We start from the raw sequence: 9,121 nt of genomic DNA on the forward strand, positions 1-9,121 counted from the left end.
CCGCCAATGCATTACAAGATATGGTTGGATTAATTTCTTCTTTATCTAGGCTTTTTTCCTAGAGTATATCCTCTTCTTTTGACCTTTCTTGCTCCTTTTCTTCTTCCTCTTCACAATCTATGTAGAATAATTTCTTCTTAGCACATTTATGACCTTTAGTGTATTTGCTATCACAACTGTAACAAAGCCCTTTTGCTCTTTTTTCTTCCAATTGTTGTGGTGTCAACCTTATAGGTTGTGGAAGACTAGGGGCAACAACACTTCCATCTTTATAATTGTGAGTGGTATGCTTCCTGGTTGCCATAATTTTGCTTTCCATTTTTCTTGCTAACCTGAATGCCTTCTCTAATGAATCAGGTTCCCAAAGGCGAACATCATATTGGATATTATCCTTTAAAGTCCCTATGAACACATCAATCCTAAGCTCCTCTGGAATATTTTTTACCCTTATGTTCAATTTTTGGAACTCCTCAATGTGCTCTATTATTGAACCCTTTTGTTTGAGACTTATCAATTGGCTTAAAAAAGTGTTGCTTTTTGTATCCTCATAATGTGTTGTTAATTCTTCTGTAAAAATTGCCCAAGTGATAATTTGTTTACGAGAGCAAAGCCATTGATACCATACAAACTGATTTGGTTCCAAATATAAAGTTGCAATACGTACCTTTTGTTTGTTTTGCACATTATTGAGATTGAAAAATTGCTCCATCTGTAATATCCATGTTGCGAGATCCTTGCCTTCGAACTTCCTCATATCGATTTTTGGAATATGGTGGGTCTTCGATCCCACATTAGAGTCTATGAAATCATGATTAACATTTCTTTTGTTCGCATCATGAGTTTCCTTTACTACCTTTTCACCATTAGTAAGTATTTCTTGTAGAAAATTTGTCAAATCTGTCTTCAAATCTGCCATGTCTCTCTTCAAATCTATCTTCAAATCTGTCTTCAAATCATCAATCTTAGCTTCCACGCCCTTTATCTTAGATTCCACGCCATTTATCTTAGCTTCTGTTAGATTTTGTGAGAGTGAAATTTGTTGCACTTGGTCTTGTAATTTTGATATATCATGTAGCATTTCTTCCTCTTCTTCATGAGTCATGCTAGAGCTTTCAGGTTGCTTACTAGGTGTTTGCATTTTCTTTCCTCGGGGCATCAGTTACTGATAACAATGCTCTACTATGCCCTTTGAATTCCTTCGAAATAATTTTTCAAACCAGGCTTAAGCAAAAATTTAAAAAAATCTACACACCTTTTTTCACTTTGTAGGAGCTCGATATTGCCTCTGATGTATCTCTGTAATTTTTCATCATCCAGTTCTGAAATTGCGATCTGTAGTAGCTCTCTGTGTCCTCTTTCCAATGCCATCAGTCTGATCCCAAGTTTTGATTCTCCAAGGAAGAGTTGTGTCAAATCTCCCACAGTGACCTGAATGTAGATTAGTTCAGTAGAGAGAACTTGTACGATGTGCCACGTGTCCCTGTTTCGACCTTTGACAAGAAATTGCAGTCCGTCCTATTTTTGTACCTTCTTACGAAATTTCAATCTGATGGTCAGAGAGAAAGTTATGATGATTTTCCCTAGGTCACCTGTTTGGAATGTAATTAAGGAGTTTGCAATGTAGAAATTTTGAATAATTTCACACATATTCAACAGATATTATCCTGATCATGTACTATTGCGGAGTACATACACAATACATAAGCTCCTCTACGTTGATCATCAATAACAATAAAACATCAAGAGCATTCACACATTAACACAGTATGTAACCTGGGGAAAGCATCTCGCTAAAAACCCCAACTATCTGTATATTAATGATTGAGAACATGTAACATTACAAAGTACAATGCTTATCACAAGCAATCCAGTACCAGCTCCACCTGTTACACACAATACAGCTCAGATCTGATCTCCAAATCTATTCCACTGCTTGCCTGCCTCCACTGCTCAATACCTGCTCAAGAACTGATGAGAATGGCTTCCCAAACTCGTATTTCACCTCAAAATAATCACTCACACTTTGTTGGACGTGAGAAAAGGCTACAATACTGGGAAAATACGTGAGCAAACTCATTGGCATACTCAATCCCTTGATTGTGCAAGATCTGGTGCACAACTATAGTCACAACTGATAGCAATCTGATTCTCTACCACCTGTCCCTGTTGAACTGAACATGCACTGACATGCAACTGAGTTAACTGATGTATTCATTAGTTGCATCGTGAGTTAATAATTATTTTAACAACTCATCATTAGTCTATTTGCAGTTAGACTAATTACAACTAGTTTAACCAAGTCAAACTGAACACAACTCCATCAACTCCACAATCAACTCCACCAAACTCAACTGATTGAGTTCTAACTGAAGTCATGCATGCAACAACTCAACTGACTCATAAGAAAAGCGTATTTCCTTCTGACAGCTGCATGGGCCACATTTGTAGCTCAAACTGAAGTGCTCCAAGAGAATAAGATCAAGTTTATAGTCCAAATATTATTATGAGACAATAATATTTGACTTTTCTATTTTTGACAGCCAGTCTAAAAATAGACTTTGATCACTCACACTGTGATCACTCACACTTTGATAAAAAATAGAAGTCCATCTATTTTTTCCAACTTGACCAATCATCCATAAACAACAACCTGCAATCCATAGACATGATCCATATGTCTAAAAATAGACTTGCGCCAAAAATAGCCTGCGGGCCCACTTAGTGAAGGCGACTCTTTTCACTAAGCTCCATCATCTTGTTGCAATCTCAACACTCCCTCTCGACAAGATATGGATTATCAGCAACCCCTATCCTGCCTCGGTGGTACTCGAATTTTCTCTTGGTGAGATCCTTCGTCAGAATATCAGCATCCTGATCCTCCGTTGGAATGTATGAAAGCAACATGATCCTCCACTGCACACAATCTCTGATATGATGGTACCTGATGTCAATATGTTTAGATCTATCATGAAATACAGGATTAGCCGAGAGTTTAATGCAACTCTGGTTATCACAGTAAATCACAGTAGGATCCAAATGAGAACCGAACAAACCAACCAAGATCTTCCTCATCCATATAGCCTCGCATGCAGCCAAACTTGCTGCCATATACTCGGCCTCCGCTGAACTGAGTGCCACGGATCTCTGCTTCCTGCTGTACCAAGAAAATGCTGTCGATCCAATACTGAAGACCCCTCCTGATGTGCTCTTTCTGTCCGTTGGGCTCCCTACCCAATCTGCATCCGTGAAGCCACATAGCTTCACCTCATCCTCCTGTCTGTACCACAAACCATATCCCGATGTGCCTCTCAAGTAGTGCAATACATGCTTGCCCGCCTTCCAGAAGAGCTTGGTAGGCTTAACCATAGCTTGTGAAAGCTGGTTAACTGCATAGCATATATCAGGTCGTGTATTGACCAAATACATCAGCGACCCCACCAACTGTCGATAAACAGTGGCATCCACTTCTTCTCCCGAAGTGGCATCCTCCTTCCTCCAACCTCCAGGAAGAGGAGTATCAACAGGCTTGCAGCCATGCATGTTGAACTTCTCCAGTATCTCCCGAGCATACTTGCCCTGAGAAACAAACAGTCCACCACTGCGCTGCCATATTTCCAATCCTAGGAAATAGTGAAGGAGGCCCAAGTCCTTCATCTCAAACTCTGTAGCAAGATCCTTCTTGCATGACAGTATCAACAGCTCATCACCCGTTAGAATCAAATCATCAACATACAGTACAATGATAAGCAACTTACCCTCCACCACAATCTGGTATAGGTTAGGATCCGCCTCGCTCTTGGAGAATCCAAGTCCTGTGAAATAGCTGTCTATCCGTGTGTACCAAGCACATGGTGCTTGCTTCAACCCATACAACGCTCTCTTGAGCCTGCACACATGCGACTCACTGCTGAAGACCTCAAAGCCTTCGGGCTGCTCAATGTACGCCTCCTCCTCAATGACTCCGTTGAGGAACACAGTCTTCACATCCATCTGATGAATGTGCCATCCCTTCTGCGCTGAGAGAGCAAGAATCGTCCGTATGGAAGAATACCTTGCGACAGGTGCAAAGGTCTCCTCATAATCGATCCCCTCAATCTGTGAAAAGCCTCGGGCAACAAATCTTGCCTTGTACTTCTCCACACTCCCGTCAGCTGCCTGCTTAAATTTGTAGATCCATCTCGAACCCACCACTGATTTCCCTTCCGGTCTAGGAACAATCTCCCATGCACTGTTTCTGACAATAGAATCATACTCTTCCACCATGGCGTCTACCCATGCGGGATCCTCCACAGCTTCCTCGAAAGAGGATGGCTCAGTCACAACACACTTGCTCATAAGAGCCATGTATCCAGTGTACCGATCAGGTGACTGTCTCTGCCTGCGTTGGGCTGTAGGTGGTCCTACAACTTTCTCTGCATCTTGAGCCAGTCGCTCAACTTCTGTCAAGCGCTTTCGCCCTCTGATGGTTGGCGCTGCATGAGTGGACTCGTCCACTCCATGAACCTCATCCTGTGGCTGATCCACATCCTGAAGTTCATCCTTAAGAACTAATAGCTCCTCATCTTCATGCAAGTGTAGCTCCCTCTCAAGCGAACACTTCATGGCTTTCTCCTCCTGAAATTTTATATCCCGTCGCACAACAGTTTTACCACTGTCTGGCAAATACACACGATAGTTGTGGGGCGTATCAGTGTACCCCACAAATATCCCAACCTCTGCGGTCAGCTCCAACTTCTTCCTGGCATCCTTCGTCACATGCATGTAAACGTTAGCACCAAAAATCCTCAAATGAGAAAGATCAGTGTTCTTACCAGAATAAGCCTCCTCGGGTGTACTCATGCCAAGTATCCTATGAGGACAACGGTTCTGCACATAAACTGCTGTATTGCATGCTTCCGCCCACAAGTGAAGGGGTAGGCCCTGATCATGCAACATTGCCCGTGCAACACCCACGATCATTCTGTTCTTCCGCTCAGCTACCCCGTTCTGCTGTGGGTTATGGGGAGCTATGAGCTCTCTACGAATCCCTTCTGCCTTGCAGAAATCCTTGAACTCGTCCGAGATGTATTCACCACCATTATCGCTCCTAAGAGCCTTCACCTTCTTCCCCGACTCCTTCTCGACCAGTGCTTTGAATTCACAGAACTTTGAATATGTCTCGCTCTTCTTCTGCATGAAGAAGATCCAGCACTTACGAGAGAAATCATCAACAAAAATCACATAATACCTGTGTTTTGCTGTCGAAGCAACTGAGAAAGGTCCACACACGTCTGTGTGAATTATCTCAAGGATCGTCGTGGCGCGACTATCCTTCTCGTGAAAGGTGGCTTTCACAAACTTCCCCAAAGTACACCCCTTGCACTGATCTGACTGCGCAAGTGTGCCTTTAGGAAGCCCTGTAGTGATCTGCTGCAGTATCTTCAAGGCTCCATGGTGAAGGTGACCCAATCTCCTGTGCCACAACTCGCCATCATCCCGGCTCACCAATCCTTCTGCCTTGCTTGCCATTGTTGCGCATCCATCTACATGCAACTGATAAAGGTTCCTCACTCGAACCCCTATCTTCCGGGTCTCACCAGTTGTCTTGCTGCGCAGGAAAGCCTTTCCCTCGCTGAAAACAACATCATACCCCTTGTCTTCTAACATCGCCACTGAGATAAGATTCTTCTTCAATCCTGGAACATGCATGACTTCCTTCAATACGAAGGGTTTACCAGACTCCCTCTCAAAGGAAATGGTACCGATACCGGTCGCACTGTATCTACCATCATCACCCATCTCGATGTGCACTCCAAGATCTTTGTCCTCCAGATTAGAGAACAAATCTTTATCTCTCGTCATGTGAAAAGACGCACCACTGTCCAAGAACCACACCGATCCCATCACACTTGAAACCAAGCATGCGATCAATGAAAAATCAAGCTCAAACTGAGAAGCTAAGGCCTCTCCCCCTGCAGATCCAGCAGCTTGCTTGTTCTTCTTCTTCTGCGGACAATTTGTGGCATAGTGTCCGTGCTGGTGATAGTGAAAACACTTCACCTTGGACATATCCTGCTTCTTGCCTTTCGCACCAGACTGAGAAGCTTTCTTGCTCTTCCCTTTCTTTGCTTTGGAAGCCAAAGCACAAGATCTGACCATAGTCTTTCACATCCTGGCAATTTCTCCCGACCATTGACAGAGTCCTGATAGGAATGCCAACTCTTCGGAAGACCAAGGAGAGCCAAGCTCACCAAGTCCTCATCATCGACAGTAACCCCCACACTTCCCAGCTCATCTCGACATTGAGTGAACTTCGTGAGATACTTGGGAATACTGTCACCCTTCTCGCATTTGATGTTTCTGAGTTTATCTTTGAGCGCCAGCTTCCTCTGATCGCTCTTGCTTTGGAATAATTCTGTTAATGATTTCCACATCAAATATGGAGTAGCCTTTCCATGGAGGCTGGACACAATGTGATCCTTCACGCCCTCCAACAGAATCCTTCGACATTTTGCGATCTTCTTTTGCCAAGCATCAGCTTGAGTAGCATCAGTAGGCTTTGGGATATCCGTATCTATGAACTCCTTCAGCCCGTTATCATCCAATACTGCCTCCATCCTGTCCTTCCATGCAATATAGTTTGAGCTGCCATCAAGAGCATACTCCAATCGCAATCCGTTGAAAGACATTGCTGTGTTGTCACCAAGAAAAAATACTGCTACAAATTCGAATTCCACCAGCAACCAACTCAACCGCCTCGGATCTAAGATTCATGAGAACACAATATTTCTCGTACAGAGATTGACTGTATGGGCATTCACCAGATATCTCACCTTCCAAAGGAAGGATGAATCCAGAGGCTACCTGGCCCGATTACAGACTCTGCCTGAAGAAATAGAATGTAAACACTTCCTGAATAGTAGATCTAATGATCAATCCTCGCTTGATATCCTGTAAAAATCTCTTCTACAAATCAAGCAGCTCTGATACCATGTAGAAATTTTGAATAATTTCACACATATTCAACAGAGATTATCTTGATCATGTACTATTGTGGAATACATACACAATACATAAGCTCCTCTACGTTGATCATCAATATAGCAACATCAATAACAATAAAACATCAAGAGCATTCACACATTAACACAATATGTAACCCGGGGAAAGCATCTCGCTAAAAACCCCAACTATCTGTATATTAATGATTGAGAACATGTAACATTACAAAGTACAATGCTTATCACAAGCAATCCAGTACCAACTCCACCTGTTACACACAATACAGCTCAAATCTGATCTCCAAATCTATTCCACTGCTTGCCTGCCTCCACTGCTCAATACCTGCTCAAGAACTGATGAGAATGGCTTCCCAAACTCGTATTTCACCTCAAAATAATCACTCACACTTTGTTGGACGTGAGCAAAGGCTACAATACTGGGCAAATACGTGAGCAAACTCATTGGCATACTCAATCCCTTGATTGTGCAAGATCTGGTGCACAACTATAGTCACAACTGATAGCAATCTGATTCTCTACCACCTGTCCCTGTTGAACTGAACATGCACTGACATGCAACTGAGTTAACTGATGTATTCATTAGTTGCATCATCATGAGTTAATAATTAGTTTAACAACTCATCATTAGTCTGTTTGCAGTTAGACTAATTACAACTAGTTTAACCAAGTCAAACTGAACACAACTCCATCAACTCCACAATCAACTCCACCAAACTCAACTGATTGAGTTCTAACTGAAGTCATGCATGCAACAACTCAACTGACTCATAAGAAAAGCGTATTTCCTTCTGACAGCTGCATGGGCCACATCTGTAGCTCAAACTGAAGTGCTCCAAGAGAATAAGATCAAGTTTATAGTCCAAATATTATTATGAGACAATAATATTTGACTTTTCTATTTTTGACAGCCAGTCTAAAAATAGACTTTGATCACTCACACTGTGATCACTCACACTTTGATAAAAAATAGAAGTCCATCTATTTTTTCCAACTTGACCAATCATCCATAAACAGCAACCTGCAATCCATAGACATGATCCATATGTCTAAAAATAGACATAGTCTAAAAATAGACTTGCGCCAAAAATAGCCTGCGGGCCCACTTAGTGAAGGCGACTCTTTTCACTAAGCTCCATCATCTTGTTGCAATCTCAACATGCAAAAAGACCAACTTCCTCAGATCATATCTCCGCAAATATAGCGCGAAAATATCTGAAATTCGGACCCGAGATTCAACGCGATTTCTTCTCAAATGGGTTTTTTTTTTAGCTTCTAAAACATCGCAAAAAAAAGAAGTTATAGCAAAAATGCCACGATGACCTGTTTGGAGCAGTGAAACCCTAGAATCCAAAGCTCTGATACCAAATGTTATGAAACCAGCTCAAGAAAAAGATAGAAAAGATAGATCAACGCCTTAGAATTTAGCCTCTTCGAGGGGACAACCTCCTTTACATTACATAAATGAACAATTCTTGGATGATTCAAATGACAAAACCTCCTTTCTATATATAGGAGTCTAAAGAGTCACAATATAACCCAACGGACCTAATAATAATAATATAAAGCCACAAAAATAACAATAGAGGGATTCTATGGGGCACAGTAATAACAATATGGGGGCAACAGGGGCACAACAATATTAATTAGGAATACAACTACAATAGTAATGGGGTCATCACTAGTATTATAGGGACCCAACACAATAGGAGAGATAAGTGATAGAGTAGGCTAGAAAAAAAAAGAGAAAGTGAAAAAGGGTCTGCAAGTCCAAATGTACCCTGCAAAAAAGGAAAAAATGTTAGATTAGAAACAAAGGGTAGGTAGATTGAAAGAATTATAAAGGGAAAGGGACATGAAAATTCCTTTTAATGTTTTATTACATATTTCATGTGTTTTTCCTAATAGAAATTAAAAAAAAGGATAGGGTCTTATACTATACTCTTAACTTTATTCTATACTCCACCCCACATTTCATTTTCCAACTCCCACCACCCACGTCCCTGTCACATCAACAATTATCCACCCCACACTTTCCATCAAATCTCTGCACTCCATGATTGATCCAATGGCCCATATGAGTTTCCACCCCCCCCTCACCCTCCAAATGTTAATGCCAGGGG

Source organism: Pinus tabuliformis, chromosome 4_1, assembly GCF_031772625.1.
Source record: "Pinus tabuliformis cultivar Carrire ecotype Pingquan chromosome 4_1, CPIR1, whole genome shotgun sequence".
Classification (NCBI taxonomy): Eukaryota; Viridiplantae; Streptophyta; class Pinopsida; order Pinales; family Pinaceae; genus Pinus; species Pinus tabuliformis.